Raw genomic sequence first — 18,033 nt, forward strand, 5'->3', positions numbered from 1 at the left:
AGGTTTATGATCTCCATAATGCAGAACTTCTCAACCTTGAAAATCTGACATTTGAGAATGAATAATTCTTTATAGTAGGGGGCTGTCCTGTGTGTCATAGGATGCTTAACAGGATCCCTGGCCTTTATCCACTAGATGTCAATAGCACTACTCCCCACCAGCTGTAAAAATAAAAAATGTCTCTAGACATTGACAAATGTCCTTGGGATGCATGATCACCCCAGATTGAGAATCACTGCCAGAATCAGGAAAATGAGTCTGAGTGAGGTCAAGCAATTTTTCCAAGTTTACACAGCAAATGATGGTAAAAGAGCAATGGCAAATTAGCCTGGATGAATCCTATAAAGACAAGGGTATAACGGATAGTGTCCTATAAAGATGAGGACATAATGAGTAAGGTTTAATGAAGTTTCTAGTCTCGGGTTGTGAAATCCATATTACAGTGATAGACTTGATTTTTCATTGGGCAATAGGATTAGTTTGATTAGATCTGTGTTTGGTGTTATCCTGGCACACAGACTGAAGGAAGGAAGAATTGAAAAGTGAGAAGTTATACAAGCATTCAGATGAGGCATGATGAGGACTTGAACTCACGTTACATAGAATAAAAGAAACAATGAATAAAAACAACTAAAGAAACTTTTTGTTATTATATTCAGCCTATGTGAAAGCCTCCAAATGCCTTTCTGACTTTACTTTAGTAGTCTTACCACAAGATAAATATAAGAAACCATTATTCCAGTCCACATTGGGAGAAAGTGGCTCTGGCCCTGGCATATTTCTTATAAACGCACAGGGTCATACAAATGGTCAGTGGTTCCTAATCCTTCAGGTTAATCCCTGGAACACCTTGTCTTCTCACATTACTTCTAATCTAAAAAAAAATCTCCCATTACTGACTGCAAAAGAATGGATATTTACAAAGCTAATCAATACCAGCTTAATGTATCTGCTTCAATCTACTTTACTTAATGACATGGCACTACCCCAAATAGCCTTTTCAAATAGGCAAGGTTTAGATCCTCTCAACTCTAAGTCTCATATTAATCCCTTCTTCTTTTCATTCAACTCCCTGCCTTTCTCCCTCTTCCTCCCTCTCTCATCTCTTTTTTTTGGTCCCTCTTCTCTCAGCATGATACAGATTTTACAAAGCACAATGAACTTAATAACCATAATCATAGGATCAACAAAAAAATAGCTAATACTTATTGAACATTTGCTGTGTGCCCAGCACAATTTTAAGCTCCCTGCATTTATTAAATCATTTAATCCTCACCACAACCTTATGAGGAGGATAGGATTTGTATCCCCATTATACAGATGAAGAGCCAGACATATTTCCTCCCAGCAATATTATAATCCAATGAGCTAATGGATGAACTAGCAAACTGTAAAATGGGACAGATTTGAACTCTTGTTATTAATTCATTTTCTGACTTCATTATCCAACAAAGTGAAATCTGACAACTCTACTTAACCTAGACCCTTAAAACCTACAAACAATAATTGAAATGGAAAGCAGATGCTTGCTATTTAACAAGGCTTGTTCTAACAGATAACAAAAGCTCTATGGTTCCTGTTTACTTAGTTGGAAATGAATTTCTGTTCACTTTAAATCAGGTCAAGCATAATTAGGATTAAGAACTAACTGGAATTGAAAAATGATTGAACATAAGTGTCATCTATCTGGCCAATATAGCTGTATTAAAAGAATTAAGCTGAATGACTGAAATGCACTGAATTTGTGTATTTGATTTTGTTCTCTACTTAAAATACTGAGGGACGGGCTCAATGAGAAATAGACTCTTTATAAGAGGCTAATATTGTCATTCCATCAGAACTTATCACAACAATTGAGGCTAAGTATAGAAGTGGAGGTAAGAGGAATCTGCTGTGATGTAAGTCAGATTTTCTCTTAAAAGTCTAAAATATTTCACATATACCCATGTCTCATCACATAGTTGTCACTCCTCCCATACGTAGCATCTCTAAACTTAGTGTTTTCTTCCCATTGCATCCAAATGGGAATGTGTGTATAAGTGGTTCACCCAGAATTACCAAAGAGCTCCTGATGGTCAGATACAGGGTTTCACCTCTGCCTTCACTCTTTTCACCATTCCTCATCACCTTCCCTTGAATTTCTTTCACTTTTTTCTTTTTCACTCCTAAAATTTTTGCTTCTTTGCAGTATTCAGTTTGTTCATCTTGCCCTTTCCCTCTTCCCTTTCCTCTCTCCCCTTCTCTTCTCTCTTCTTCCTTCCTTTGCTCTTGCCTTCTCTCCCCCACTTTCCCTCTCTCTGCCTCTGTCTCTCTTCTTCTATTCTTTCCCATGGACTCAAATGCTATATTTGCCTAGAGGATGCTCTGACTCAAATGCCATATCTGTCCTTATGAAAGTCTAATGGACTTAAAAATAAAGGATGGCTCCCTCTTTGGGCTAAACTATACTTTGATTTCTCTGGCTGCAATCAGGACAGCATGTCAAGGCATCAACAGACAAAATCCGGCAAAATGTTCTTATTTTCCCTCAATACCTTATAAAAACAAATGTCAAGAAATTCTGCATTCAGATCTTTGTCAAAGATGAGATGTGTCAATGTTCTAAGAGGTCCTGGCAGGGCTAGCAGAGTGAAAAGAGTGGGTATGAAAGGATCATTCTAGTAGACTAAAGACAAGTCCCTATGGGCAACACTTTCATCAAGAAGGGGTTATTCAGATTCCTTTAATTATCCTCTTTCTGCAGAAATTAAGAAACTTCCAAGCATAATTTTGATTTCCTTTATTCAATATTCAAAGGGACATATTTTCCTTCAAGTTATTTATTTAGACATAAACATAAAAAGATAAACAAGCATGATTTCTAAGTAAAATGGCTTTAAAGAGGAGATTTGCAAATGTTGTGTAATCACTTAATGTAGAGAAGAAGTCTACCTTTTTGGAAAGGGCAAGCACATATTGGCAATCTCTTAAGAAAAATAGGAAATAGCCACCATTTGTTAATTTCATTCACTTTCCATGAAAAAGAAAAAACTGCTACCTGGTGGTATAATGGAGAAGATTCTCCTAAGAGTTGCTCTTTAACCATGATGCTTGAGTTCCAGATATATTTCTACTCTGCTAGGGAATGCCAATTAAATGGTAGGCAGATTTCTTAAACAAGTTATGTCCAAAACTAAATAGACTAATTTAACCTCAAAATTTGGTCACCAACTATATTTCCTATCTCAAATTATATATAGACAACATCAATTTAACCACTCAAACTAGAAACCTCAGAGTCAATTTTCTCTTCTCCGTCTTTACCCCACATAAGCAATCAGTTTCCAAATCCTGCTGTAGTTACTGAACACGGAGTATGTGGAAGTCAGAAAGACATTCTCCTTTTCCATTGTCACTGTCATGGCCTTAGTTGCCTTTCCTGTGAGCTATTGCTGTAGTCACCCTACTGTTATGCTGGCATTCGGGTTCTCACTTTTCCAATTTTATCTTTCATCACTTTCCTTTCTACTTCTGTAGCCTTAGCTCTTCCTATTGCCTCCTTTGAATATTTTTAGTTAACCTTTCTATCTTCTAGACCTCTGTACACTTTGTTCTTACTTCTCCCCAACTCTTGCATGATTTCATGCCTTAATGTAGGTGTCACTTTTTTCCTGTTAATTGTCCTTCACTAACCACTCTCTCCTGAAAAATCCAAAATAAAATAAATCTGAAGATCCACAGAAGCTGGATTAGGAAATCTTCCTGACGTGCTCCAAAGGGCTTTCTTTCTCCCCCTCACACTCATCTCACGTAGCCCTGACACTGTTCGCTGACACGTGTGTATGTGTACACCACATTAGCTGAGGAAGTGAATGAGGACAGAAACCATTGCTCTTGTTTCACAGTACTTAGAACTGTGCTCAATAAATGTTTACTGAATAAGCTGATAGATGTCACTCCTTCCCTCATTTATTATTTCACATTTTTATTTATTCATTCAGCAAACTTATACAGTATACTATTGTTTAAGACACTGTACTACTCTCTCTCTCTCTCTCAAATAAATAAATAAAATCTTAAAAAAAAAATGGGGCACCTGGGTGGCTCAGTCAGTTAAGCATCTGCCTTTGGCTTAGGTCATTATCTCGGGGTGGTGGACTGAGTCCCACATCAGGCTCCTTGCTCAGCAGGGAGCCTGCTTCTCCCTCTGCCTGCTTTCTTTCTCTCTCTCTCCCTCCCTCCCTCTCTCTCAAATAAATAAATAAATTCTTTTTTTTTTTTTTTTAAAGACACTCTAATAGGTGCTAGGTCCTAAAAATTGCTGGCTTGTCATTTGCTGTGAGTTCACTTCAAGCTTCATCTAAATAATAAGGCTTTCCACAATTTGATTCCTACTTCTCTTTCAAGCATCTGTCCCTCTTTTTTCCATAAACGGTGTCTATAAACTCTGTCATATCACTTACCATTCATGTTTATTAGCCTGCCCACTACCCACATGTTCCATGGATATTCATAACAGTGAAATTTTGCTTTTTCTTCTTGCTCAATATTAAACACACACCAGTAAATAAGTGCTTATGTTAATGAATTTAAGAAATACTTATTGCTAATTAACTGGACAAATGCTAGTTACTATGCTATGTGCTGTGAATATATGGCTTGATACATCACAGTATTTCCTCCTTTAGAATTTATTCTCATAATTTTGAACTTTTATCTCCTTGTCATGTTTCTTAGTTCACCTTCTCCATAAAACCTTTCTTGATAGCCTAGTCACATTTAACTCCCTCTCTTTCTACTCTCCCATTTTATAATATTTCCAAATTTACTTACTACTTATTTCATTCTGCTTTGTACTTATAGTCGGTTGTTTATATAGTTCTCTTTTATACCTCTCAAAAGACAAGGGGCATACTTCCTGATATAATAGTGCCAGATTCATTTAGGCTTGAAATAAAGGCTAAATCAACATGGTTCATGCAAATCAGAATTATCCCAAATAACAATTGTTTGCCAAAAAGAAAAGTTGTCTGAGTGTTTCCTTTTGAACAAAATAAAGCAAAAAAGTTTACTCTATCCTGGCTAACTTGTTGCAGTATAAACCCTACTCTGTCTTGCTCATATTTGCATTCTTAGCACATAGCACAGCACCTGAACATACTAGGTACTCAATAAATAGTTATTTCATGAGTAAAGAAACCAATTAACTAATCTTCTGTTATGTGACTAAAAAAGTCAGCTCTGAGCTTCAGTTTCTTATCTGTAAAAGGAAATATCAAGCTTAACTCACAAGTTCTTTGCAGAGCTTAAACAACTAAATTAGATTCATTTGTTGAATAAAGAGCTATTATTACCATGTGCTAACTTTTTAAAAATTAAATTTATTTTTTTAAATAAACATATAATGTATTTTTATCCTCAGGGGTACAAGTCTGTGAATCGCCAGGTTCACACATTTCATAGCACTCATCATAGCACATACCCTCCCCAATGTTCATATCCCTACCACCCTCTCCTGTCCCCCCTCCCCCCAGCAACCTTCAGTCTGTTTTTTGAGATTGAGTCTTTTATGGTTTGTCTCCCTCCCAATCCCACCTTCTTTCATTTTTTCTTTTCCTACCCCCCAACCCCCACATTGCATCTCCACTTCTTCATATCAGGGAGATCATATGATAGTTGTCTTTCTCCGATTGACTTAGTACTAACTGTAAAGCCATGTCTTGGGACTCATAACTACAACTAAGGTCAGCATGATTTGTGTGCTTATTAATGAGACAATTTAAGTGAGCATACTATCAGTCTTCTCTACTTTCTTTTCATTTTCCCTGCTTCAAGTAGAAGATAATTGAAAGATTGTTTCTTGTTCCCTTCACTTCCTAGAATTCTGAAATATGAGTCATTTTGACAAGAAAGTTTCAGTGTATTTCATAAGTACGAAATCCTATGATTGGTTTGGACCATTGTAGTCCTCTCGTTCTTTTATTAATGAATGGAAATATTTTTTAACAATCGAGATTTGATGGCCACCAAGCCTCAGATTTAATACCTGATACTGGGGAGTTAACATGTAAAGATGTCTTGCCTTCCATTATAGTAAAATTCTGCCTTTTCTCAGTTTTCCTATACTCCCAAGAATTCTTCTTCCCTCTTCCAGAACTGAACTGCAAAATTCTACTTCTCCTTTGATCCATCTGAACTTTCAATTATAAGGCAGCTATTAATTCATCTTAAAGAAATTTTTTATCAGGGTAAGTATTTCCAGGTCCTTCAGCTAGTCTCATACTATATGGTTCATGAATCCTCTGGCATTTTGACTGTCATTCTGCTAAAGCAGATTATGTGTTTTCTGTATAGTACTGTATACATAATTTGCCGGGCCCAGTACAAAATGAATATGTGAGGCCTCTTGTATAGAAAATATCCTTAATTTCAGGAAAGCAACAGTAGAGACTTAAACCAGATGGGGAGACCATCTAGGTATAGGGCCCTGGGCAACTGCTCAGGTTGCATCCTGATAAAATCTGTCCTGATTCTATGGAGATACTTCATTTACACAGCCTTCTATGACACATTCAAAAGGGTTTGGAACCCTATTGTGTAGTCACACTGTACACTGATATTTTCCTTTGTATATGGTGACAAATTCTAGTTAGCTCAGGGCAATCCTGATTTATGTCTGTTGCCACACTGTAATTATTAATAGTATTTCTTTGCAATATGAAAGTATACTCAAAGTTAAATTATGTGGATCCCTACCTCTGAAAGCAGTAATCAAATCTATATTGTCTGTACCTGCATTCCCAAGGCCCTCATAGCATCTAGGGAAAATAACTGCTTAACAAATATTAAGCAATATTGATCACAATGTGAGATCTTGGGAAGAGAAGTTTGACACATCACCAATTAACACTAAATTTCAACATTCTTTAATAAAATTTTGTGTTATAATGTTCTCTATCAACATTTATATCTATGCACAAATACTTGTTTCCCTTCCCATACTTTGAATTCAGCTATATACTCCCACTCTTGAGGACTTCCTGGACTCTACCAGGTAGAGTGATCATTTCTCATCTTTTTTTTTTACTACTTTTCTATAACTTTCAAAGGAAAGATAGAGTTTCTATCTTCCTAATTCTTGTATAATATACACATAAATATAATTCAGGGTTTTTCCAAAATGCTCTCTTCTGCATGTTGGAGAAAATTGCACTACAGCAAGGTAGGAATCAAGTTTGAATAGTACCTTCTTATCATACTACAAGTATTCTCACAGTTATCAACCATGGTACAGAGGCAGAGAAAAGAGCACACAAACTGGAACTCATGAGCTAAAGTTCAAAGGCAACTTACTCTGGTTTTAGGGGACTATTAGCATAGTGTCCAACACATGGTAGGCACTGAGCGAGTCACATTTCCCCCATTTGATTTAATTTGATGCTGTCATTTGATTCAAACAGTAAATCAAGCTACTATGTACTGAGCACTTGTTCTGTGAATAATGCAGGGCAGTAGATATGGAGTAAACATATTTCTAGAAGAGGCTTTAACATTAAACAGGTTGAATCACCATAAGCAACTCATTTAGCTTCTTTGGGCTTGTGTTTTTCTTATCTATAAAATTATATTTCAGATTATTTAAGACATATATTACTTCCAAGCTCTAAGATTTTCTGATAATGTGGGTTTAGTGCTTTTGTTGTCTTTAGGGTATACACTTGAGGTCTATATGATTTGATTATATAGGGTTTTGAAAGTCAGGAAAAAGAGTTAATCATAATACAGAAGGCAAAGTAGATTCATGCCTATATGTGACTTTGTAAATATAATAGGTAGCCTTAGAAATCAGTGAGAATTGGTTAAATGGTAAAATATAACTAAATTGTACTAGAACAATTGGCTTGTATATAGAAAAAATATTATTGGTATCTTATCCCACACTATATACAAACATTCCAGATCTATTAAAGAAAAATACATGATAAGCAAAACTTTTGAAAGAGAATGCAGGAGATCATAATTATATACTAATGCGAAAGGGTTTTTTCTTTTCTTTTCTCTTAGTTTCTTTTTTAAGATTTTACTTATTTATGAGAGAGAGAGAGAGAGAGCATGTGAGAGAGAGCAGGAGAATGAGAGGAAGAAGCAAACTTCCTGCTGAAAAGGGAGCCCCAACTCAGGGTTTGATGCCAGGACCTCAGGGTCAATCCTAAGGCAGATACTTAACTCAGCCACCCAGGGACCCTGAAAAGGATTTTTTAGAGGAGGTCAAAAGAAAAGTGACAAACTGCAAATGAAAAGTATTAGTAAATTGATCCTATAAACAAAGTTAAGAAAAACCATATACTGGGAGAAGATTATTTGCAATGCATTTAACAATAAAAGATTAGTATTCAGTACCTATAAAGAAAATCTACAAATCAGTAAGTAAATTAGATAAATAGATAAAGGATATGAATAGACGGTAAAAGCTGAAAGACTGTAGAATAGCTGTAAAATCGAAAGTCTACTGATTGCATTCCAGTGTAAGAAGTCCAGATAGTCTCATCAGTGATTTGTGAGGAAGCCATTTAAGTGTTGAGTCGTTTTAGACAAAAATTGCTGAAATATGGATAGGAATCTAACAGATCAAAATTTTAACAATAGAGCATCTAAGACATAGAGTCATAGAGGTACTCAATGGTTTCTGGAATTGATCACTATAACAAAAAAAAAAAGTAGCATAAAAAAAGCAGTATGCAAATGACTTAAAAAACTCGGTTAACTTTATGCATCATTTGCCATTGTTCTGACATGAATCTCTTTATTTCATGACTATTATAATTTTGTATTTTAGGACCTTATCTCACTAACAATTTTGCTTATCCCCTGGGCATAATATTTCCAATACACTCTTCTCCTGTGGCTCTAATTGTATTACTTGGTACTTCCTTCCCTGACTGACTTCTAGAATTTATTGCACACACACACACACACACACAACCACACACACACACACACACATACACACAAACACATCTATATACATACATATATCTGTTCGGAATTCCCCCTGTCTTGTGACTCACTATTTTTCCTACCTTCTTCATCTCCCACCCAACATCTAATACCGGTTTTAGTCAATTCCTGGCCTCTTCAGCCACAACTTCAGACTTGGGCCATGAGTTCTTAAGCCTAGGACCCAAAATACATAGTGCATTTTGAGAAAACATAAGACTCACAGGCTGGCTGAAATAGCTTAGATCCATACAAGGATATCTTCTTGAAAGGTATACTGGGGTTACCTGATGAATGACGCGATAGTAGACTGATGGTTTTATAAAGACTTGTTCTACTACATGAAATAGTTGCTTTGGTTGAATCTTTTGTTTTTCACAATTGATTGTTTCACTCTTGCGTTTCAAATTCAGCCTTACTTCTGGCTGATTTTTTTTTTTTCCATTTCTCTACTTAACTAAGAAAACAAGATTTCTTTCTATCCTTCAGAAATTATTTTATTCTTTGTGACCCGTCTACTTTCTTTTGATAAATCAGATAGTTATATTACTTGTTTTTGTCTCTACTACCAAGATGCTTTCTGTATACTCGCTGATGAGATTTTTTTTTTTTTTTTTTTTTTAGTTTGATGAGCTGTTGCTATGGGAAAATGTTTTGCTTTTGTGACATGAACATGTATTCCTGGGTATGCAAATGGAATTAAGCTTGTGAGGCTGAATAAGGGCTGTTTCTCAAACAGTGGGAAAATAAACTAGAATTTACATGAGGTATTAGAGGTTTGGAGTCCTAGAGACATAGATTTTGAATCCTTGGCTCAGTCATCAATGGAAAATTAGGGAAGTTAATTAATCTTTCTGAATTTTAGTTTTACCTCTTATATAAAGACAGCATTGTCACATTTAATTTTAAGATAATATCAAACATAAGACATGGCAGCAATTTAATAACTATCATATAATTGATAGATAATATCAAATGCATCATACACATCAACTATGAAAAGTACAGATGTTTTATATTATCAAATTTAATAATACATTTCTTCCTATTTTATTCACAGCAGGCACATTCACAGTATGTATGACACATAGTAGTCATTCAAAAATAGTAACTATTATCACTATTTAACTTAAATATCAGTTGATATATTGCTATTGTTTAAAATTTAATTTTAAAAAATTGACCTGAACTCACAAATTCTATGTCATGTCTAATGTCCTTCTAATTTTCTGTAAATCTCTGTGGGTTTAGGTTTTCTTTAATAATTTTTACCTCAAGTTCTTGCTTCTCTTGAGTTCTACCTCTGGCCTCACTTCGTCTTCTCTGATGCCCGATTTTCCCCACATGCACTCAGATTTTGTGTGCATGGCAGTCTCTATTTGGTGTTGAGAGTGACTGGATTTTATTATCCTAACATACTGAAAATGTTATAATTAAAAACTAGTCACTTTTGTCCATAAAGCTCTTGGCCATCAGAAATTTCTTCTTAGTGATGTGCTTCCTCCGACTTTGGATTCCTTCCATGTTGCTGATCTGTTCTTTTAACAGCACCCTCTTCATTCACTGCTTTATCCATTAGGAAAACTTTGTAAATTTTTTTACACAGAGTACTTTTGTCTATGTGTATTTAATTATATCCTTTTGACCTATACACTTGGACTAGCCAAGTACATCCAAAAGACTAACCAATATTCCTGACACATACAGACTTCTATCCTTAAATAAAGTCTGATGTTATCAATATATTTTTCCAAATAGCTATAGTTCATGCAGGGTATATTTAATGTTGTCTAAAATGTTAAACCCAACTTTCCATTTGTACTTTACCTGTCTCCATACAACTGAACATGGCTGGAGGGAAACATAAACCATATTGACTGGTCTTACTTTACATTTGTGACCATGAACTTCAGAGGTGCCCTTAATGCTTCTTGGAAATCATACTGTATTTCCTTTCTCTATTCACTGTCCTCATTCTTCTAAATAATTATTTCACACTTTCTTCTCTTCCTCTAATAGGACAACACAAAACTTTCTTCTTCATTTCCTCTTTTATTTCCAGCTTGGATTGTGCCCCTTGGTAATCTCATCTGGTCTTGTGGCTTTTAATGTTACCTACATGTTGATACTACACATACACATGCATACACACACACATACACACACACACAAACACAATTAGGATCATCTCTACCTTACCACTCTTTCCATCAAGTTTTTCCCCCTATATCCAATTGCCTACATGATTTCTCCACTTGGATGCCATCAGTATCTCAGTCTTATGTCTAAAATTGCTGCTTCCTCATCCTCCTGCAATATCTGCTCCATTGACCACATTATAAATTGTAGTTGGAGGCAACTGGCAATGCTATTCTTTCAGTCATCTAGGCCCCAAATCCTAAAATCACTCTTGATGTCTATCACATGCCCTCCCATATAGCATACACTATTGACTTTGCCTTCAGTATATCACAAATTGAAGCACTTCATAGGTCCTTCTCTACTATCTCACACCATCATTTTATTTGTCCCAGGTTATTACAACAGCCCCTTAATTGGTCTCTTTTCCATCTTCCTATGCCATCCTTCAGACTGTTCTCAATAGAATATCCAGAAAAAAACCGTTAAACTCTAAGTCAAAGCCTACCATGACCCTCTCAAAATGCTTCTATGGCTCCCCAGTTTCTCAGAGTAAGAACTGATATCCTTATAACTATCACGAAGCTCTGGTAATCTCCACGTTCCCACTTAGCCTTCTGGCTTTATCTTCTACCACTACTCCAGTCATACTGAGAGCCTCACTGATCCTGGAACTCACTAGGCACAGTCTTTCCTGAGGATCTTTGCAGTGGCTGCTCTGTCTGCTAGAAAGCTATTCCCTCAGTGTCCACATGGTTCATATCCTCATCTCCCTTAAGTCCTTCCTCAAATGTCATTTTTCCACTGAGACATGCTTGACTGCATTTCATTAAAATTAAAATGGATAAAGAAGATGTGGCCCATATATACTATGGAGTATTATGCCTCCATCAGAAAGGATGAATACCCAACTTTTGTAGCAACATGGACGGGATTGGAAGAGATAGCATGGAGGAAAAGGGGAGTTAGAGAGGAGAAGGGAGTTGAGGGAAATTGGAAGGGGAGGTGAACCATGAGAGACTATGGACTCTGAAAAACAACCTGAGGTTTTTAAAGGGGCAGGGGGTGGGAGGTTGGGGGAACCAGGTGGTGGGTATTGGAGAGGGCACGGATTGCATGGAGCACTTGGTGTGGTGCAAAAATAATTAATACTGTTATGCTGAAAAAATAAAAAATAAAAATAAATTTAAAAAATTAAAATTGCCTTCTTTATCCCAATATTCCCGAAAACCTTAATTGATTTTTTTTACATGGAATTTATGACTTTCCCATTTAAAGTTTAATTTTAAATTTATTTAAATTTATACTATTTTAAATTATACTATTTATAATAAATTTATACTAAATTTATTGTTCACTGTCTCATTTTCAGTACCAGAATATAAGCTTTGTGTCTTTTTTGCTACTGATCTCCAGAAGCTAGTATAATGACTGGCAAATAATAGATACTTAATAGATATTTATAAAATGAATATGAAAAAAATAATATTCAGTAATTCACTAATTCATTCAATTAAAACACCCATAAAGATATGAAGTTCTCAACATGAATGAATTGTGGTATCTGAGGACTTCATAGTCTACTGAAAAAGAAATTTGTAAATAGTTATAGCATAAAACATACAATATCAAAATTATTTTAAAAACAATCCTGGGGACTTACAGGAGACTTTTTTGAAAAATATGGATGACCTTAAACAATGTTTTGGTAGCTAGTAGAATATAGCTGAAGAATGAAGAAAAAGAGTGTAATCTTAAGGGGGTAACATACATAGTATAGAGTAATGGAAGTCTTCTTTCTTTTCTCTTCAATATTGTATGACTTTGAGAAACTCAATTTGAAAGGAGTGTACTCCATATGTTAGGGATTCATTGTCATATCGCCAATATCAGAAACAATATCAGGCACATGGTCAATATTTTTTTGTAGAGTGAATCAATGAACTTATTATAAAAAGGGGGTTTCTGCCGCATGGATTTTAAAGTCTTTTTCAGTTCCATTACTCTAAATTATAATGGGCATATTTTTAATTAGCATAAAGACCTTCACCAAACTCAAAACAAAATGGCTGTTGGAGAAACTGGTTATCTCCTCATCCAACAAGTTTTCATTATTTAAAAAGGTACATGACCATTTTCCAAGACACTGTACAAAATATTTCTAAATTTGGTCAAAGGCTCTACTAATGCCTGTCTTAACTCTGATGCTATTAAGATCACACACACACACACACACACACACACACACACACACAACAATCCTCTCAGAAGCCATTCATCAAATAAAAGAAATCCAAACTTTTGCCAGCAGTATATCTCCTTCGGATAAACCCCTGGTCGATTTAGAGTCTTTTTTTTTTAATTTAAAGATTTTATTTATTTATTTGACAGACAGAGAGTGCACATACAGGGGGAGTGGCAGACAGAGAGGGAGACAAGCAGATTTCCTGATGAGCAAGAAGCCCAAAGTGAGGCTCTATCCCAGGACCCTGAGATCATGACCTGAACCAAAGATAGACACTTAACCAACTGAGCCACCCAGGTGCCCCTCTGGTTGGTTTTATAGTCTTATGTAATGTCATTATCAAAGGCATTTATCTGAATTCAATCTGCCTTTTACAACTATGTAAGTAACTAAATTGTAACTCAGGCTTAAAAGAGAAACTCAGCAAAAGTATTTAAAAACCACAGGTGTGGTTTTATGTGCTTCAAACTTCCCCAAGGGCTAAGAAATATCAAAAAAGAAAAAAATAATAAGTAAAAAGGGAAAGCTTTTATTCTGTGGAAATGAGATGTGCTGTTGTTAGGTAGTGTGTACATGACACCACTAGTATATGTCCATTATGGTGGGACCTCAAAAACATTGTTTATATTTTACACTCAACAGCTTCTCAAAAACTGACCTGTTCAATACTCCCTGGTGTCAGAGAGCCATTTGCTCACCAAGGAAGGCACACAGGATCAGGCTGTGCCTTTAAGTAGGATCCCCCAGAATAGCCCATCTGCTATGAGGTGGAGAGTTTCATTGGGATTATTTCCACCTAGAACTTTTGACTCTCATTTCATCCAACCCTGACAAGTCCCTTTAGTATTAGACTCTACTTCACATATTTGCACAGCTTTCTGTCTCTATGCTTGTTCCTTTTGCATAGAAAACTTTAAGCTGCTGCATACTCATTATTTCTGGTAGAAATTACCCCTCCCAGGTGAGCTGGCCTGCATAACATACAAACTTTGGGGGATACTTCTTTTGACTGTTTACCTAAACCCTAAACTAGAGCCAGCTCACACGGTCTATACTTTTTCCCCCCTTTGGTGCACATTGAATAAGCATCACTGCTTATTGGTAATAAACATGGCCTCCAGAAGTAGACAGACCTGTATTCTAATCCTGATACATAATACCAGTTTTGTAACCTTGGGCACGTTAAACTTCAGTTTCTTCATCTGGACAATGTGAATAATAGTACCTGCTTCGCAGGTTATATGCATAATTAAAATCATATGTAGTATACATAAAGCATGATGTCTGGTATACCTGGTAATTCTTTTATAAGTGACAGTAATTTTATCCAGGATAGTCCATTCCTCACTTAACTTTAATCATATCATACCAGCTGCTAGACAGGATAAAGTGAATGGTCTCCATCTAATTGTATGTTTTCTCTATTTAATTTTTCTATTGAAGAGTTCACTTCCAGTCCTTTGAAAGGATATGAGGAGTTCTATACTATTGCAGCCTCATTATTCAATTTTCTTCTCATATGTCTTTGATGCCAACACATATACATGAAATCTGAACAGAGTTGGGCTTCGTGGTCAATACTATTTCTCTTAAAAATGTTTATGCCTATTGGAAAACTTGTTTTTAGCTCTTATGGTCACTATTATGAAAGCTTTTGAGTTACAACTTTACATTAAAAATAGGGCTTAGGGAAAAATAAAATGAAATAAATGTTTTGCACAAAGTCCTTAATGGAGGATACCTAGGTAACCTTGCATTCTATGAGGAGATGATGTTTCTGGAAACAACTCAGTACTCTCAGGGGACTGATACCTAGAATATTATCCTACTGCCACTGCATGGGAGGAGAAGAAAAAAAAAAAAATGACTGATGGGTCCCTGGGGCTATTCAACGATACTCTGCACTGCCAGAAATAGGACGCACAAGGGACAGTGACATGGTGAATATCTGAAATGTGCTACTTATTCCTGTGCTATGGAAAGAGAGCAGAAGGAATGCCTCTATTTGGATCGCCAGGTCATACCATTGCCAGTTGCTGCAGTCAGGGTTATCAAGCAATGTGCTGCCTCAGAATTCCACACTAGTTGAGCCCAAACAAACATTTATTTATTCAGCAAATATCTACTGATTGCCACCATTGTGCCAGCTACCAAGGATATATTGACAAGCAAGGCAAACAGAACCCTTGCCCTCAAGGATGTTATCTATCAGAAGACAGGAAAATGAAAAGGAAAGTTGCTATAAACTCATTAAGGGAAGCACTGACTTAGAGAGGAGAGTTGAGATTAGGACATTAATTCATCACTCCTCTCATTTTCTTTTTTCTGCACCCTCACTCACTCCTCTCCCAATGATGGAATGCCTGAGTGAATGTTGAGTTGCAAGGAAGAAACAGGATGTTCAATCTCTCTGGTTTCTCTCTTAAATGAAGAGCCTCGAGGGATTGTGCACCATAATCTTCAGTTCCCCCAAGAAACTAGTTGAGTAGAGGGACTCTGCCTTGCAGCAGCAAATCAAGAAATGGCGAAGAGTTGGTTTAACTCAGGCTTAGCATCAGAGCTAAACCACATTTTCCAGTCACCTTTATGGAACTAAAACTGAGCTGGTATTTGACATTCATCCATCTGTCAAGAGCTTAATTTCTTAATAGATTCTAAACTCAGAAGAAAAAATAAATATGTTATTTATCATTGTACCTTATACTCCATTATCTTGGTGCCTTTGCCAAATATCTTAGAAGTAGATACAAAAAACTGGCATTTAAGAACCAAATTATTCCATTGGTTGGAAAGAGGAAGGATTTTGGCCTAAACTGAAGAAGGACTGAAAATTAGCAGTGCTTTAGTAAGCTTAGATATTTGAAGTCTTTGTCTTTGATTATTGAGGATGGTGACATGAACTATTATAATAACCAGGGACTATGCATAATAATAACAATGGAAAATTAAAATTTGAAAAGATCAAAATGAATTAAAGAACATGATAGTTGTATTATTCCTGAGTCGAATAGGATGATAAAATACAAAGAATGGAAAAAGAAAGCTGTATTTTTACTTCTGGGGTTACTTGTCTAAGAAAGCCAGGAAAATGCAGGGTATTAAGGAGTAGATGGCAGGTATCTCGGTGCTCACTAGACCCACATAGTTCAGGCTTTGGGAACATTAATCGCATTTACAATGCAGGAGACAGCATCATGATTTTCCAGCATAAATAAATATGGAGAATATGGAGGTTTCAAGTGTCAAAAAACTTTTATTAAAAGAAGCAGTAGAAGTAACCACTATTACATAAGACTAAAGTGCTTACTCACAAAAAAAGGGTGGAGTGTATGTCCCTAAATAAAACACACAACTCAGCCCTGGACACCAGAAATTCTGAAGGGAAAAGCAGAAGTAAGAGGTGTTGCACATGCCAGTTGGGGAAGAAAGGTATGTCTAATAAAATCTGGTGACTGAAGCTGCCACTTGTGCTTAGCTCTAATGTCTTTGAAATGGGGCAGGGATGTCTCAAATACTGTTCTTGAAGAGCTGAGATAGTACATAGGTAGATCCTTCCTCCCTACAAATGGCAAACATGATGCTACAAATAAGTTTATGGGAGTTTTTCTCATAAAAATTTAATTGCACAGGCTGTAGCCTTCAGATAACTGGTACAAATTAACAGGCATGTTATTCTGTTTTCTATATAATAGAAAACGCAGAAATGAACCCACAACTATATGGTCAGTTAATCTTTGACAAAGCATAAAAGAATATCCGATGGGGAAAAGATAGTCTCTTCAACAAATGATGTTCAGAAAACTGGACAGCAACATGTAAATGCTTGAAACTGGATCACTTTCTTACACCATACAGTAAATTAAACTAAAAATGGATTAAAGACCTAAATGTGAAACCTGAAACCATTAAAATCCTAGAGGAGAACATAGGCAGTAACCTCTTTGACATAGCCATAGCAACTTCTTACTAGATGTGTCTCCTGAGGCAAGAGAAACAAAAGCAAAAAATAAACCATTAGGACTTTTTCAAAATGAAAAGCTTCTGCTCAGCGAAGGAAACAATCAACAAAACTAAAAGGCGACCTATAGAACAAGAGAAGATATTTGTAAATGGCATATCTGATAAATGTTTATATCCAAAATATATAAAGAACTTCTATAACTCAACACCCAAAAAATGAATAATCCAATTAAAAAATGGACAGAAGACATGAATAGACATTTTTCCAAAGAAGACATACTGATGGCCAAGAGACACATGAAAAGATGCTCAACATCACTGATCATTAGGGAAATACAAATCAAAACTACAATAAGACATTACCTCACAACTACCAGAATGGCTAAAATCAATAGCACAAGAAAGAATAGGTATTGGTAGGGATATGGAGAAAGAAAAACTCTCTTGTCCTGTTGGCAGGAATGCAAACCAGAATTTTCCTCAAAAAATTAAAAATAGAACTACCCTATAATCCAGCAATTGCACTGCTAAGTATTTACCCAAAGAACACGAAATACTAATTCAAAGGGAAACATGCAGGCTGATGTTTATTACTGCATTACCTACAGTAACCAAATTATGAAAAGAGTCCAAATGGTCATTGATTGATGAACAGATAAAGAAGATGTGGTATATACATACAATGGAATATCACTCAGCCATAAAAAAGAATG

The sequence above is a fragment of the Mustela erminea genome, chromosome 10 (assembly GCF_009829155.1).
Source record: "Mustela erminea isolate mMusErm1 chromosome 10, mMusErm1.Pri, whole genome shotgun sequence".
NCBI lineage: Eukaryota > Metazoa > Chordata > Mammalia > Carnivora > Mustelidae > Mustela > Mustela erminea.